This window comes from Triticum aestivum, chromosome 6D, assembly GCF_018294505.1.
Source record: "Triticum aestivum cultivar Chinese Spring chromosome 6D, IWGSC CS RefSeq v2.1, whole genome shotgun sequence".
In the NCBI taxonomy this organism is placed as follows: domain Eukaryota; kingdom Viridiplantae; phylum Streptophyta; class Magnoliopsida; order Poales; family Poaceae; genus Triticum; species Triticum aestivum.
Window position 1 is genome coordinate 223,764,916 of NC_057811.1, and position 17,524 is coordinate 223,782,439.

Genomic DNA, 17,524 nt, shown 5'->3' on the forward strand with positions numbered 1-17,524 from the left:
AGTTTTGAAACTTATCCCAATTACAACAGTGGAATAGAGTATTGAAGGAAATAAACTAGATCAATTTTCTTTGTGAGAGGCATATACATCGATGTAAGCATTGATAACAGTACGAGCTTGGGAAATCGCAGGTTTAACTTCAATGAGAGTAATACAACATGCAAACAGATGTAGTAGAATGAGGCACAACATGGTACACACTGAAATAAAAGACTATGGAATGATTTCCAAAGTGAATCTAAGGAATATGATGATAACGAATGAATACAGGCGATGAGAATGAAATAGGATGAACACAGATTTACAAGATGATGACAACAAAATGAAATTATCACATAAACTGTCGGCACAGAGCATGAATATAAATTGCCGAAGGAAATGCAGTAGAGTAGATTGAACAAGTGGTGATCGATGGCGACATAGAGATTTGGTAGACTAGTTCACCCTTCTGCCAAAGGGCTACGTCTGGTTGGAGGGGTTGTGACTTAACATAGAAGATAAACTCTCTTCACCCTATTCCCCTTCAACGCAGAGCTGATCAGACTCAGGTTGATTTCACTCGTGGTAGATCCTTGTCGGTGATCTCTAAACCTTCGGCCGACCTTCGCGAACCACAAACACTCTTGGTTGCTGAAGATCAGACTCGGTGAAGACAACAACTCTTCAACACTCGAGCTGAAACATATCCATCTAAAGAGTGCACAACTCTCAAGAGTAATAGGTACAACAACTCTCACTCAGAACTACTGTGATTCTAAACCACTATCTAAGTTTGGGCTCTTGTTTTTTCTCTCGGTGGATCTTAAACTCAAATCACCCGGAGAGGGGTTGCTCAAATCAATCTTCTCAGTAATCTCAAGTAGAGCAGCCACCGAACAAAGCCGGCGCGGGGTGGCTATTTATAGCCACAACCTTCCCAGATGGGAAATGACCATTTTGGACGCGAGGTCCAGCCAATGGCCAACCGACACATTTTCAACGGTCGGATTTGGAGCAATGGAAACATTACTTGAGGAACAAGTAATGCTAACTCCTCGATCCGAGACAAATCTCTTGCAGTGAAGAAGATCATAGTCTCTTGCTGGCAAGTATTACGGAGGTCCAATGACTCAAAAGAAAAAAACAAGACCAACAAAATGAATACTACGTCTTCACTTTGTCTTCGACTTCCATCGCTGCAGTCAATTTCTTCGAACGACGGTACCGAATCAAAAGCTTTGCTTCAGCAGTAAACTTTCAAGGGTTCGATTACTTCACATCAATCTTCTCGACTATATGACTTCAACACATATAGCTCATTCTTCTCTGCAACGCAGATATACTTCGGTGAAGTTCCACAAACTCAGCATCAGAGACAACATTCTCTTCAGTTGTGTACGGACTTTTTCTCTCTATATGCACTAGCAAACAAATCAGTCCATGCCTGTTTCTATCAACAATCTCCAAAACACAAGGTAGGCAGATATTGCACCAACAATCTCCCCGTTTTTGGATGATTGTTGACAAAATAGATCACACTGAAGGATAGATAATGCATGAAATGTAATGCGAAGAATAATGAAAGTTGAGAGATAAGTATGAAGATAAATTAATCTCCCCCTTAAGATATGCTTCAGATCATGAAGAACCAGAGAGAGATGAGATTTTTCTTCATGAGAGTGTCATTGATAAATGATCTTATACTTGACTTTTTCAATGCACTCGACGGTGTGTGAGGTGATTCCTGTCGCAAGATCTTTGAAGATAATTAGATTTGAAATAAGCTTTAAAAGATTTGTGACGAAGGATATAGCATGAAGGTTTTTTCAGAACACAAATTTGATCCACACGAGATGTAGTTTTCATGCATGTTAGATATTCGATATAATAAGAGCAAGGAAAAATAGAAGAAAATTGCTCAGAATGGATATGCTTTAGATGTGGTTTCCCTGTAATACAAAAGATAATACAAGAAATAATTGCGAGGGAAAGACACTTTGTCAGTGAATTATATGGCCTTCACGTAAGGCATAAAAGTTTAGACTGACATACCCTTCCTGCAAGGTTAGATAATTAAAGATAATAATCAGCGCATATCCAACCATAATAGTTAATACATTTAGTACTCGAAGTGCTTCTCCAACTTAGTATCATCACATGATGATTTTCTGTTCTTCTTCGAGGAGCAAATATGTTTCCCTGTAAGATAGATAATTATCGAAGATAATTGATACATCTCCAACGTATCTATAATGATAGAGGCAGGGGTGTCCCGATCTTTCAATGAGATGATAACTGTCGACTTGGTGGAGATGACTTTGACGATCCGACTACAAACATGCACGACGTTGCGCCTTAGCAATCGCTAAACCAATCTCCCAAGGTTACTGACGATGCTGGAAGCACGGTCAGCCTGACCACGAAGGTCTATTCCTGCATGCAATCGAAGAACAGGCAAGAATATGATAAAGCAATCTGAATATTGCGAATATATATGAAGTATTGATAATGGTGGGGATCCATAAGCGGTCTTGGTCTGGTCGTTGGACACAAACGAAGTACACGAAGTTGCAATGGCTAACTTTTAACTAAACAAATCCCAAGAAAAAAAGCTACTAGATGGATCTACTTATATAGGAGCAAGGGGTGGCGGCCAAGAAGGTGGGAGGACGTCCCAAGGCAGCCTAAAACCAACCCTAGGTCGTACAAGGCTCATGGGCCCAAGTGGATGATAGAGGCGAGGGTGTCCCGATCTTTCGATGAGATGATAACTATCGATTTGGTGGAGAAGACTTTGATGATCCGACTACAAACGTGCACGACGTTGCGCCTTAGCAATCGCTAAACCAATCTCCTGAGGTTACTGACGATGCTGGAGCACGATCAACCTGACCACGAAGGTCTATTCCTGCAAGAAATCGAAGAATATGATAAAAGCAATCTGAATATTGCGAATATGTATGAAGTACTGATAAAGGTGGGGATCCAAAAGCGGTCTTGGTCTGGTCGTTGGACACAAACGAAGTACACGAAGTTGCAATGGCTAACTTTTAACTAAACAAATCCCAAGGAAAAAAGCTACTAGATGGATCTACTTATATAGGAGCTAGGGGTGGCGGCCAAGGAGGTGGGAGGACGTCCCAAGGCAGCCTAAAACCAACCCTAGGTCGTACAAGGCTCATGGGCCCAAGTGGAGGTGATGCAACACCTTTGGACTTGTTGTTTGACTCGGATTCTACTGCAGCGTCAGATTGTTTTGTCCATATCTCAACGCTCCGGACGAATTTAAAGGTGAATCCAATTGGGTTGGAAAGAGGACGAAATCTACTTTCCAACAAAAAAGAATCACCCAATTCAGAGTCCATATGAAAAAGTTGTTGGCGTTTCGAGTCAGGTATGTCTGTGCAGTCCGAATCTGAATCCAGAACATGAGAGACTTGGACTCTATCTTCTCTTGGCCCAAAAGTGACGTGAGAGGACTTTTTGAACATAACCTAAACTTCTCCTTTTGCCTTATCTTGATATGTGGATTGTACAAATGTCCCATACACCTGCAATTAGACAAAACACAAAAGTGTGTGAGGTATTTTTGTTCTGGATAACATAAATAGATTATTGAATAGTTTGCACTAGAAATCACCTGACAAATATGCATGTATGCAATATTTTTGGTCGTATCCAAGGTAGTCATGTCCTCATCAGTGGAGGTGATGCAACACCTTTGGACTTGTTGTTTGACTCGGATTCTGCTGCAGCGTCAGATTGTTTCGTCAATATCTCAACGCTCCGGACGAATTTAAAGGTGAATCCAATTGGGTTGGAAAGAGGACGAAATCTACTTTCCAACAAAAAAGAATCACCCAATTCAGAGTCCGTATGAAAAAGTTGTTGGCGTTTTGAGTCAGGTATGTCTGTGCAGTCCGAATCTGAATCCAGAACGTGAGAGACTTGGACTCTATCTTCTCTTGGCCCAAAAGTGACGTGAGAGGACTTTTTGAACAGAACCTAAACTTCTCCTTTTGCCTTATCTTCATATGTGGATTGTACAAATGTCCCATACACCTGCAATTAGACAAAACACAAAAGTGTGTGAAGTATTTTTGTTCTGAATAACATAAATAGATTATTGAATAATTTGCACTAGAAATCACATAGGATATATGCATGTATGCAATATTTTTGGTCGTATCCAAGGTAGTCATGTCCTCATCATCCTCCCCTTCTTGAAAACAAAGCCGTCATCGGCGTTGCTTAATCTGAAATCTGGCTAACAAAAGAGACAAGGTGTACACATTGTATATGTATATGTCATCCGTTTTTACTGATCTCATTTGGTGTACATGTGACACAGTTATACAAAAGCACCCTTCAAAAGTCGTGAAATGTAAAGCTAATATATTATCACAAGAAGTCAAAGGCATGAAAATATTGCAACTCAGGTTGCACATATAAGTGAAGCTCTTATTCATATCAAAAGACTGACAATGCTTATCATTAAACCATCCCAACATTGATGAACCATCACCAAGATTAGAGGTCATATCAAAATGATTAAACATTGGCACAATTATTTTCAAACATATTTGATCCAAATTTGATTTATTCCCTGATTCACTTGATTCTTTTGCATCGATAGTTAATTCAATGGGTTGACTCAAAACTGTTTGATCACATGGCAAAGTCAAATCATCAATGTAGTCCTCTAAAGTAGCTGGTGTGATCAAAGTAGTGGGTAGCTCACCGCATGGTGCACTTAAATTGACAAGACATTCATCATACTCATGTGGAGGTGGAAGATTAGTACCTTTGTCATTACCTCTTATGATCAACTCAGATGATGTAGGCACTCTCGGTGATGATGTGTCACATGGTGGAGGTGATGTAGTCCTCACAACAACGGATGTGCTTATCATAGTATGCCTAGTAGTTGAAGGGACAACCGTATCAACTCTTAGAATGTGCATCTCGCGCTTGTTTCCCTTGTAGGCAACACGTCGTTTTATTTCCTGTTCAGCTTTGCAAGCAAGATGAAACAAATGGTCCATAGGATAACACTCTTCATGAATTAGTATCTCCTGAATGTCACGATTTAATCCTCCCCAAAATCTATCCATAAAATCTTCTTCACTTTCTTATAAAGAGGAATGCAGCAAGGTAGTTTGTAAAGTATCATGATATTTCATTACGGTGTCACTACCTTGTTTTAAATGTTGCAACTTTGTAATCATGTCATGAGTATAATAAGCGGGAACGAATGTATGTCGCATGGCAAGTTTCAAATCATCCCAAGTAGTAGGTATATCATAAGGGTGTAACCGACAATATTCACTCCACCAAACTACATCATAACCAGTGAAAGAACCAATCGCAACCTTAACTTTTTTACGTACATCAAAATTATTGGAAGCAAATATATTATTTATGTCAAACTCCCATTCAATATATAAAACAGGTCTAAAACGGCCATTAAATGGTGGTATAGAAACATTAAGCTGATCATGTGCATTTGGATGTTTGTGCACCTCCCATGACGGTTGTGATATTTGCATAGGTGATGGCACGTCTCCCACGATCGACAAACTCCATGAATTGACTCTAGATCCTGTCATGATTAGTAGAAACAAGAAACAAAATTCAAGAATAATGTTCCTATGAACTACTAGGATGTGGTGGTAAAGCGCTCACAGTAAAGCAAATATCAATATCTTACAAGTTCTTACCATGCGGCACGATGTAGAAATATGTGGAGCTGGGTTGGCTATATATGGTAGCAAAATATTAGCAATAATCAATTCAAAGATGCAATGTTGAATAAACGCTCGACGACGGTACTGTGCTGGTCCTAGGCTAGACCGGACTAGAGATGCGAGCCTAGAACACTAATGAGGTCACGGCGTAGCACAACTAGCATCAATGAAGGATACTAAGTAGCTCTGGACAACAAGATATAAGTGAAGATCACAACGGCAGTAAAGATAATGATGAAAAACAACTGCCAAACAGGATATACAACAACTTTCTCCCCAACTTTTCTCTGGAAAGGTTTGTGCTAATTTTCTTATAATTTTTCTCAAAATGGCACTGACTCAAGCTTTCAAATGCAAAAATAATCACTCAATTCCGAGTTGATATGAGGAGTCAAAAAAAATTCTAAAACTGGCTTGAAAAACCGGAATAAGCTGTGTCCGCGAACTTCGGAGGGCAAAAAGACTTATTTAGAAGACGATTTTGAGGTGTCAAATATTGAACTAGCCTCTGCAACTATTTAGATGCGCTCGTTGCTAGCTTTCATTTGAGTACTCGCGGAGCCAAAACGGAATTCGTATGAGGAAGTTATGCCTGTTTTACTGAACAGTGCACAAAACAGATTTCAATCCGAATTCAACTACGAGATTGAGTCTAGATAGATCCGAATTTTTTTATTTCTTCTCTCTTTTTTTCCTCACACTTTTTTTCTTTTTCTTTCTCTTTTTTTTCTCTGACTTTTTTTTCTTTTTTTCTCTCTTTTTTTCTCTGTCTTTTTTTCTCTCCCTCTTTCCAAGACAAACTAGATAAGATGCAGATTGGATCAAGCGAAGATGTGAACGACCTCAACTATGATTGTGACAATGAACTATGGGTAGCACGTGGTGGAAATTGATGGATGGTGTGGTGGACAGCGGAAGGGATAACGATGCAGCGACGATGTGACTAATGTGAACAGAACTCGAAACTCTAAACGAACTAGACACTAAGACCAGCAACTCGACACGACGATGCAACCGATAATTCAATAATGCAAACAATAAAAAGAAAATTGCAAAGGCTCAGACTAGCTTGGACAAAAGGATGAATAGATCTAACTTTTTTGTGGCTTTTTCTTGGACAATAGGTAAGAAAATAAATCTAATCTAGGGGAAACTGGAAATTCTCGCCGAGCAACCTGAAAACTGATACCACTTGATAGAGGCGGGGGTGTCCCGATCTTTCGATGAGATGATAACTATCGATTTGGTGGAGACGACTTTGATGATCCGACTACAAACATGCATGACATTGCGCCTTAGCAATCGCTAAAACAATCTCCCGAGGTTACTAACAATGCTGGAAGCACGGTCAGCCTGACCACGAAGGTCTATTCCTGCACGCAATCGAAGAACAAGCAAGAATATGATAAAGCAATCTGAATATTGCGAATATATGAAGTATTGATAATGGTGGGGATCCGTAAGCAGTCTTGGTCTGGTCGTTGGACACAAACGAAGTACACGAAGTTGCAATGGCTAACTTTTAACTAAACAAATCCCATGAAAAAAAGCTACTAGATGGATCTACTTATATAGGAGCAAGGGGTGGCGGCCAAGAAGGTGGGAGGACGTCCCAAGGCAGCCTAAAACCAACCCTAGGTCATACAAGGCTCATGGTCCCAAGTGGAGGTGATGCAACACCTTTGGACTTGTTGTTTGACTCGGATTCTGCTGCAGCGTCAGATTGTTTCGTCCATATCTCAACGCTCTGGACAAATTTAAAGGTGAATCAAATTGGGTTGGAAAGAGGACGAAATCTACTTTCCAACAAAAAAAGAATCACCCAATTCGGAGTCCGTATGAAAAATTTGTTGGCCTTTTGAGTCAGGTATGTCTGTGCAGTCCGAATCTGAATCCAGAACGTGAGAGACTTGGACTCTATCTTCTCTTGGCCCAAAAGTGACGTGAGAGGACTTTTTGAACAGAACCTAAACTTCTCCTTTTTCCTTATCTTCATATGTGGATTGTACAAATGTCCCATACACCTGCAATTAGACAAAACACAAAAGTGTGTGAAGTATTTTTGTTCTGAATAACATAAATAGATTATTGAATAATTTGCACTAGAAATCACCTGACATATATGCATGTATGCAATATTTTTGGCCGTATCCAAGGTAGTCATGTCCTCATCATATAATTTTTTATTGTTCCATGCTATTATATTATCAATCTTGGATGTTTTATATGCATTTATATGCTATTTTATATGATTTTTGGGACTAACCTATTAATCTAGAGCCCAGTGCAAGTTTCTGTTTTTTCCTTGTTTTGAGCTTCGTAGAAAAAGAATATCAGACGGAGTCCAATTGACCTGAAAATCCAAGGAGAATATTTTTGGAAAATATAAAAATACTAGAACGACAAGATTTCGGAGAAGAGCCCCGAGGCCACCACAAGGGTGGAGGGCCCCCCCTAGGGCGCGCCCCCGTCCTTGTCGTCGCCTCGTGGCCCCCCTTGACTTGTCCCCGACACCAACACCTCCTATAAACCCCAAAACCTACAGAAATAAACCTAGGTCAGGAGTTTCGCCGCCACAAGCCTCTGTAGCCACGAAAAACCAATCGGGAGCCCGTTCCGGCACCCTAACGGAGGGGGAAACCATCACCAGTGGCCATCTTCATCATCCCGGCGCTCTCCATGACAAGGAGGGAGTAGTTCACCCTTGGGGCTGAGGGTATGTACTAGTAGCTATGTGTTTGATCTCTCTCTCTCTCTCATGTTCTTGATTTGGCACGATCTTGATGTACCGCGAGCTTTGTTATTATGGTTGGATCTTATGATGTTTCTCCCCCTGTACCTTCTTGTAATGGATTGAGTTTTCCCTTTGAAGTTATCTTATCAGATTGACTCTCCGGTAGAAACTTTGGGGCACTCTTTGAAGTTCTTTCTGTTGCTTTGAATAGATGAATCTGAGATTGTGTGATGCATATCGTATAATCAAACCCGCGGATACTTGTGGTGACATTGGAGTATCTAGGTGACATTATGGTTTTGGTTGATGTGTGTCTTAAGGTATTATTTTAGTACGAACTCTAGGGCTGTTTGTGACACTTATAGGAATAGCCCAATAGATCGATCAGAAAGAATAACTTTGAGGTGGTTTCGTACTCGACTATAATCTCTTCGTTTATTCTCTGCTATTAGTGACTTTGGAGTGACTCTTTGTTGCACGTTGAGGGATTGCTATATGATCTAATTATGTTATCATTGTTGAGAGAACTTGCACTAGTGAAAGTATGAACCTTAGGCCTTGTTTCTAAGCATTGCAATTCCGTTTTCACTCACTTTAGTTCCTAGTTACCTTGCTGTTTTTATATTTTCAGATTACAAAAACCTATATCTACTATCCATATTGCACTTGTATCACCATCTCTTCGCCGAACTAGTGCACCTATACAATTTACCATTGTATTGGGTGTGTTGGGGACATAACAGAGTCTTTGTTATTTGATTGCAAGGTTATTTGAGATAGACCATCTTCATCCTACGCCTCCCACGGATTGATAAACCTTAGGTCATCCACTTGAGGGAAATTTGCTACTGTCCTACAAAACTCTGCGCTTGGAGGCCCAACACGAGTACACAAGAAGAAGGTTGCGTAGTAGACATCAAGCTCTTTTCTGTCGCCATTGCCGAGGAGGTTAGTGCTTGAAGGTATATCTTTAGATCTTGCAATCGAATCTTTTAGTTTCTTGTTTTATCACTAGTTTAGTCTATAAAAGAAAACTCAAAAAAACGGAATTGAGGTTGCCTCATATGCTTCACCTTTTTAATGTCTTTCGTGAAAATGATGGAATGGAAAATTGTGCTCAAGTGTGAGAAGAAGTCTATAAAATGTTTGGCACTAAATCTTTATATTATGAGCATGATTGCAATGTTGTTGGTATGAATTGTTTGAATATCCATGATGCTAATAATATGCAAAGCCACAAGCTTGGGGATGCTATGTTTGATATAGATGATATTTTTTCTCCCAAAGTTTTGATGAGCAAATTTACTATGATGAAATCATGCCTCCTATTTAAGATGATTATGTTGATGAAAGTGGATTTGGAGAGGTCATGACTTTATTTAATGATGATTCAACTATTTTGGAAGAGGTTCCAATTGATTATGAGAACAAAGTTACTATCTATGATGATTATTGTGATGACATGTATGCTATAAAGAATAATGATAACCATGAAAGTTGTCATCATGATTTTAATTTTCAATTGGATCATGCCTCACATGATAGTTATTTTGTTGAGTTTGCTCCCACTACTATTGATGAGAATAAATATGCTTATGTGGTGAGTAGTAAAATTTCTATGCTTGTAGATCTTGAAAAGAATGATTTATGTGATGGTTATATTGTTGAATTCATTCATGATGCTACTGAAAATTATTATGAGGGAGGAATATATGCTTGTAGGAATTGCAATAATATCAAGTTTCCTCTCTATGTGTTGAAAATCTTGAAGTTATGCTTGTTTTGCCTTCCTATGCTAGTTGATTCTTGCTCCCATAAATTTTTTGCTTACAAAATCCCTATGCATAGGAAGTAGGTCAGACTTAAATGTGCTAGTAATATTATTCATGATGCTCCCATTATGTTTCAATCCTTATCTTTTATGTGAGCATCATTGAAATCATCATGCCTAGCTAGAAAGGCATTAAAGAAAAACGCTTGTTGGGAGACAACCCAATACTTATACCTACTATTTTTGTGTGTTCACACGATTATGCTACTGTAATGATCGTGTTTTATAGAGTTTGTTTCAATAAAGTGCCAAGTAAAGCCTTTGGGGTAGTATGGATGATAGTTGACTTGATTCTGTGCAAAAATAGAAATTTTTGCTGTCAGTCCAGGAATTTTTTAAATTCACTAGAACGTGCTTTTTATCTGCATTTTTTACACAAGATTTATATACAAATTGTCTAGATTGTCCTAATTTTTCAGAATTTTTGGAGTTATAGAAGTATGATTTCAATTGAGATCTTTACAGACTGTTCTGTTTTTGACAGATTCTGTTTTCGATGCATAGTTTTCTTGTTTTCTAGTTTCTGTGGCTTATATTGCTTAATATAAATTGTAGAAATGATAGGGTACAGTAGGCATCATGTGAGACAAAATTATGAATCTTGTCTTGACAGTACCAAAGTGAATGATTTGTTTTATTATACTAACGGAGCTTACGAGTTTTCTGTTGAGTTTTGTGTTGTGAAGTTTTCAAGTTTTGGGTAAAGTTTTGATGGACTACGGAATAAAGAGTGGCAAGAGCCTAAGATTGGGGATGCCCAAGGCATCCCAAGGTAATATTCAAGGACAACCAAGAGCCTAAGCTTGGGGATGCCAGGGCATCCCCTCTTTCGTCTTTGTTCATCGGTAACCTTACTTGGAGCTATATTTTTATTCACCACATGATATGTGTTTTGCTTGGAGCATCATTTTCTTTTATTAGCATTTGCTTGCTGTTATTTATAGTAATGTTTTGCATCTTTTAGTTCAATAAAAAGGTCAAGTGTAGCCTTTACCGTGCTTATTTTGCAAGTCTATGCGTTGCTGTTTTAAAAACAGAAAGTTTGCTGCTATGTTTTGACTATTGGTGAATAGTCAGAACATGATAAAATCTTGAAATTTTTACACAATGAGTAACAACAAATTATCTACAATGTGGTAATTTTTCAGAATTTTTGGAGTTAGGGAAGTATGATTCCTCTTGCAATCTTTACATACTGTTCTGTTTAGACAGATTGCTGTTATGTTTGCATTGTTTGCATATGTTTGCTTGTTTAACGATTCTATTTGAGGATAGGAGTATTAAATATGCAGAGGCATTTAGTATGCAATGTCAAATAATAATTTTAGTGATTTTCTATAGTAGAGAATGATAAGGTTTTGCATGGATTTATACTAACCTATCTCATGAGTTCGTGTTGAGTTTTGTGTGGATGAATGTTTTAAGATTTAGGGAAACCACGATATGAAAGGAATTAAGGAGACACAAAAGCTCAAGCTTGGGGATGCCCAAGGCATCCCTAGTCAATATTTCAATAAATCTCAAACATCTAAGCTTGGGGATGCCCCGGTAGGCATCCCACCTTTCTTCTTCAATAATGATCGATCAGTTTTGGTTGAGCCTAAGTTTTTGCTTCTTCACATGATATGTGCTATCCTTGCAATGTCATTTTATTTTGTTTTGCTTGCTATTTGAATAAAGTATTTAAGATCTGAAATTTTATTTATGAGGGAGAGTCCTCACATAGCTAAATAATTATTCAACTACTCATTGATCTTCACTTATATCTTTTGGAGTAGTTTGTCATTCGCTCTAGTGCTTCACTTATATCTTTTTAGAGCATGACGGTGGTTTTATTTTGATGAAATTGATGAACTCTCATGCTTCACTTATATAATTTTGAGAGTCTCCAAACAACATGGTAATTTGCTTAGGTTATGAATTTAGTCCTAATATGATAGGCATCCAAGAGGGATATAATAAAAACTTTCATATAAAGTGCATTGAATACTATGAGAAGTTTGATTCCTTATGATTGTTTTGAGATATGAAGATGGTGATATAGAGTCATGCTAGTGAGTAATTGTGGATTGTAGAAATACTTGTGTTAAAGTTTGTGATTCCCGTAGTATGCATGTATGGTGAACCGTTATGTGATGAAGTCGGAGCATGATTTATTTATTGATTGTCTTCCTTATGAGTGGCGCTCGGGGAGGAGCGATAGTCTTTTCCTACCAATCTATCCCCCTAGGAGCATGCGCGTAGTACTTTGTTTCGATGACTAATAGATTTTTGCAATAAGTATGTGATTTCCTTATGACTAATGTTGAGTCCATGGATTATACGCACTCTCACCCTTCCACCATCGCTAGCCTCTCTTGTGTCGCGCAACTTTCGCTGGTACCATACACCCACCATATACCGTCCTCAAAACAGCCACCATACACTAGTACAGCAAGGTGAAATACAAACGGTTTTTAACCCCTTTACGCGACGGCGTTCGGAACCGTCACCTAGTGAATAACTGCGATAGGGGGGTCCTTCCCACGCGACCCAGAAACCGTCGGGGATATGCCCTCCTGGCACACATGCTCGGCAAAATGAGGTCGTGTGCGACCGACGAGCGACCAAATATGGTTATACGTACAGTAGTGCTAAAAAATACAATTATACAGGCGAAATCGTTTCCGGTCGTAAGTACATCCCACAAAGTCAGTCCCCGCTAAATGTTTCCGTTCGTATATACATCCCACACAGTCACTCCAAGAAAAACGTTTGCGCAAGGTGACGTAATGCAAACAGTTTTCTAGAGAATGTCGTGTGTGATTGTTCATTGACCCAACACGGTTTATTCCTAGAAACTGTGTGCGTTGCCTGAGGTCATCGCCGACGGTGTTTTCTCAATAACCATTTGCAATAGGAAAACCCAATTAGCTGGCTAATTGCCCTATTATTAATAATCCATTTATTAATCTATTTGACATTCATATTAAGCACATAATAATATATTTCATTTCCATATTAAGGAAGCAGGATTTCATAATTGAAATACATCCGAGTACAACATGATATAGCTTCAGCACTCAGCTACCCCATTACACAATTGCACCAACATCAAGTTTCACATGCAACATCTAAAACCTTTCGAAATTAGCATCATAGATGGTACATAGACAAATGCATCTCATCTGGAAAACTGCTGAAGCGGAAGGCGAATATTGAGCCTTCATTCATGTTGAAGGTCTTTGCAACTTTAGGCCAGTGCCTGTGGATGATTGACCGTCCATCCTTCGTCCTCTTCAGGAACACTTCAATATTGAACCATGGGTGTTGTATGAAAACTTTCCTCGCCTCCTGACCATAGAGGTGGTCTGAGAGGTAATCATCAGTGAACTTCTTTGGAAAGGCCTGAAAACAAGGATGTGCATAAATATCTTCTCTATATTGGAAATGGGGCAAAGGAGTAAAAAAAGGCAAGGTATAATATTTAGTACCATCTTGTAAAACTCAGTGCTTCCCATTGTTTCCCTGCAACACACGTAAGGGTTCACATGCTATCAGTAAAATATGTTGATGAAAAATAAGCACATTGCAGATTCATCAGATTAATTCAAGCCACATGGAAAACCCATTTATCCAAACCAAGCATGATTAAGAACTAGGAAATATATCACTTGTATATGTTTTTCATGTATTAAGTGCAGCCAAATTCGATTTATTCCTCACATGGTATACAATAACAGAATGCAGCCACAACAATCGAATATCGCATTGCGGAATTGAACCAAGCAGTTAACTAAACACCACAACAAATGAACCAAACGTTAACTCAGCACCACATAGCACAATATAACATACTCCTAATAGAAGATCAAATAGTTAACCAAACCAAGCATGCTTAACAACTTGGAAATATAGCAATTGTATTTGTTTCTCATGTATTTAGTACAACCAAATTCGATTTATTTCTCACATGGTATACAATAACAGAATGCACCCACAACAATTGAACACCGCATTGCAGAATTGAACCAAACGGTTAACTAAACACCACAACAAATGAACCAAACGTTAATTGAGCACCACATTGCACAATATAACATACTCCTAATAGAAGATCACATAGTTAACCAAACCAAGCATGCTTGACAACTTGGAAAATTGCACCCTGAAGAATTGAACATCACATTTGCAGAGTTGAACCAAACAGTTAACTGAACACCACATTGCATGACATATAGAACATATACACTAGAGTAGAATATTGCATGGTAAAAGTAGATAGCACAATTCACTAGAATTTGTTAAGGAAAGGTAGTAGCTAGCAAACTGAACATGGGTCCTTATAGTGAGCTAATAAGACAAGCTACTCCTCATTGTCGGAGATATCGACGATGATTGGCTCCTTGGACATGGAAGAGGGCGAGGCCTCCGCATTGTGGGTACCCTCGTGATAGTGGTGAGTTGCCCGAGCCGCTCCGGGCACCAACCTACTGGTTCTCGTGATGACATAAGCACGTGCACGCTGAGAAAACACCTCGTAGTCTTCGTCGAAGGCACCGACGGTGGCCTCGAGAAAACGCCACGAACTGCCGTTTAAAGCAGCCAACCGCGTCGCAGCGTCAGCGCGCGAGGCGTCGACGGTGGCCTCGACGGCGAGGTGCTCCTCCAAGATCTGGGGGTCGGCACGAATGGCAGCCATCGCGACCTCATCCGCCCGTGCGGCCGCGATTTGCTTCTCCGCTGCCAAATGCTCCTTGAGATCCTGGCTATACTGCACGCTCCATGGCTTAGGGCGGCGCTTATTTGGTGGAGGGGTCGGTGATTTGGGTGGAAGGTGTTGCGCTCGCGCCGGCGGTCGGGGCATGTGGGATGTGGAATGAGGAGGAGGATGGGGGTCGGGTGTGGATTACGTGCCTGGATAGACGAGGACAAGCAGCGTGAAGGAGGGTCGCCGGTGAGGAGGCGGTGCCGCAAGAAAGGAGTGAAGGTTTCAATTTGGAAAGGAAGGCGGAAACAGGGGAAATGTGGCTTTTTGTAAGGGGCAGGGGGTGGGGAGGTAGATATTTCCACGGAAGCCAAAAATTTGGAATCGCTTCAGCGAAAAAACTGGCGCGCAAAGTGTCATCAGACACAGTCCCTTATTCAGAGTGGGCTGTGGACTGTAGCCGTCGCACCTTCTCGCATAAGCCGTATGCGTACTATACTCCGACGGTGCTCCAACATATTTTGCTGCATCTCACACGGTTGGTTATAATAAACTGTGTGGGATCTACTTGATTTTTCTTCTTGATTTGAATTACGTAATGGGGTCACAGCGGCAATGGACAATGTTTGAATGGCTAGACCTTTTATCTGCGGTCATGCAACTATATGTGTGTCGTAAAAGAATTGGAATTATTCAGGTTTCGTTTGGACATTTTATACATTAAATTGGTTTTCTAGCCATTTCAGGTGCACAATTCCAAATTAAACTACATGCACATGCTCCGGTGCACCAACATGGATTGTAAACTCATATATGTGTCCATGGGTTTATGCTTATGTCCCATGCAAGAAGTGGGGATGACTTTCGAACAGCACGGCACCGTGGCTCTTAGGCAAACGTTGACGTACTTGCTTTTGCAAATTCTAGTAAATCCAAAAGTCGTCCGAAATTCATGAAACTTGGCATGCTATCATGGAGCGGCATCACCATGCCGTGGTAAATTTTTTGTCCTATTTGGGGCAGGTTTGGGTATAAGCTTCTCATAAACCAGAGCTTCTCACAACAAGTGTGATGGTTTCAGTAGGGAACGTTTCACCTTTCTGGACGAAACAATATCCGTTGCCTCTTCTCGATTTCAATTATTTTTCCTAGTGCCAACATAGAACAACAGGAGTCAATTTTTGGGATTTTTTGGGGTTCACTTGGACATTTTTATACATTAACTGAGTTTTCTATGCATTCATGTGCATAATTAAAATTTGAACTACATGCACATGCTCTAATGCATATAAATTAGTTGAAAATTCAAATCTGTGTCCTTGGTTGCATGCTCAGGTCCCATGCAAGAAATGGGAATGAATGTCAAACACCCTGCCACCGTCACTCGGCTGCAAACATTGAGATACCTGGTTCTTAAATTCTAGTAAATCCAAAGCTCGTCTGAAATTCATGAAACTTGGCATGCTGTTAGGAGCGGCATCAACATGCCGTGGTAATTTTTTGGTCCCATTTGGGGCAGGTTTGGGGATATGCTTCTCACAGACCAGAGCTTCTCACAACAAGCCTGATGGTTTCGGTAGGGAACGTTTCACCTTTCTGGACGAAGCGATATTCATTGCCTCTTCTCGATTTCAATTTTTTTCCTAGTGTCAACATAGAACAACAGGAGTGTCGTGTCAATTTTTGGGATTTTTCAGGGTTCGCTTGGACATTTTTATACATTAACTAAGTTTTCTATGCATTCATGTGCATAATTCAAATGTGAACTATAGGCACATGCTCTAATGCATATAAATTGGTTGAAAATTCAAATCAGTGTCCTTGGTTGCATGCTTAGGTCCCATGCAAGAAATGTGAATGAATCTCAAACACCCTGCCACCGTCACTCGGCCGCAAAGATTGAGATACCTGGTTTTTAAATTCTAGTAAATCCAAAACTCGTCTGAAATTCATGAAACTAGGCATGCTATCATGGAGCGGCATCAACATGTCATGGTAATTTTTTTGTCTCATTTGGGGCAGGTTTGGGGATATGCTTCTCACAAACCAGAGCTTCTCACAACAAGCCTGATGGTTTCGGTAGGGAACGTCCCACCTTTGGGGACGAAACGATATCCATTGCCTCTTATTGCTTTGAAAAAATTTCTCGTGTCAACATAGAACAACAGGATTGTTGTGTCAATTTTTGGGATTTTTTCAGGGTTCGTTTGGACATTTTTATGCATTAATTGAGTTTTCAATGCATTTATGTGCATAATTCAAATTTGAACTACATGCACATGCTCTAATGCATATAAATTGGTTGAAAGTTCAAATATGTGTCCTTGGTTGCATGCTTAGGTCCCATGCAAGAAATGGGAATGAATGTCAAACACCCTGCCACCGTCACTCCGCCGCAAACATTGAGATACCTGGTTTTTAAATTCTAGTAATTCCAAAACTCGTCTGAAATTCATGAAACATGGCATGCTATCATGGAGCGGCAGCAACATGCCGTGGTAAAAATTTTGTCCCATTTTGGGGCAGGTTTGGGTATATGCTTCTCA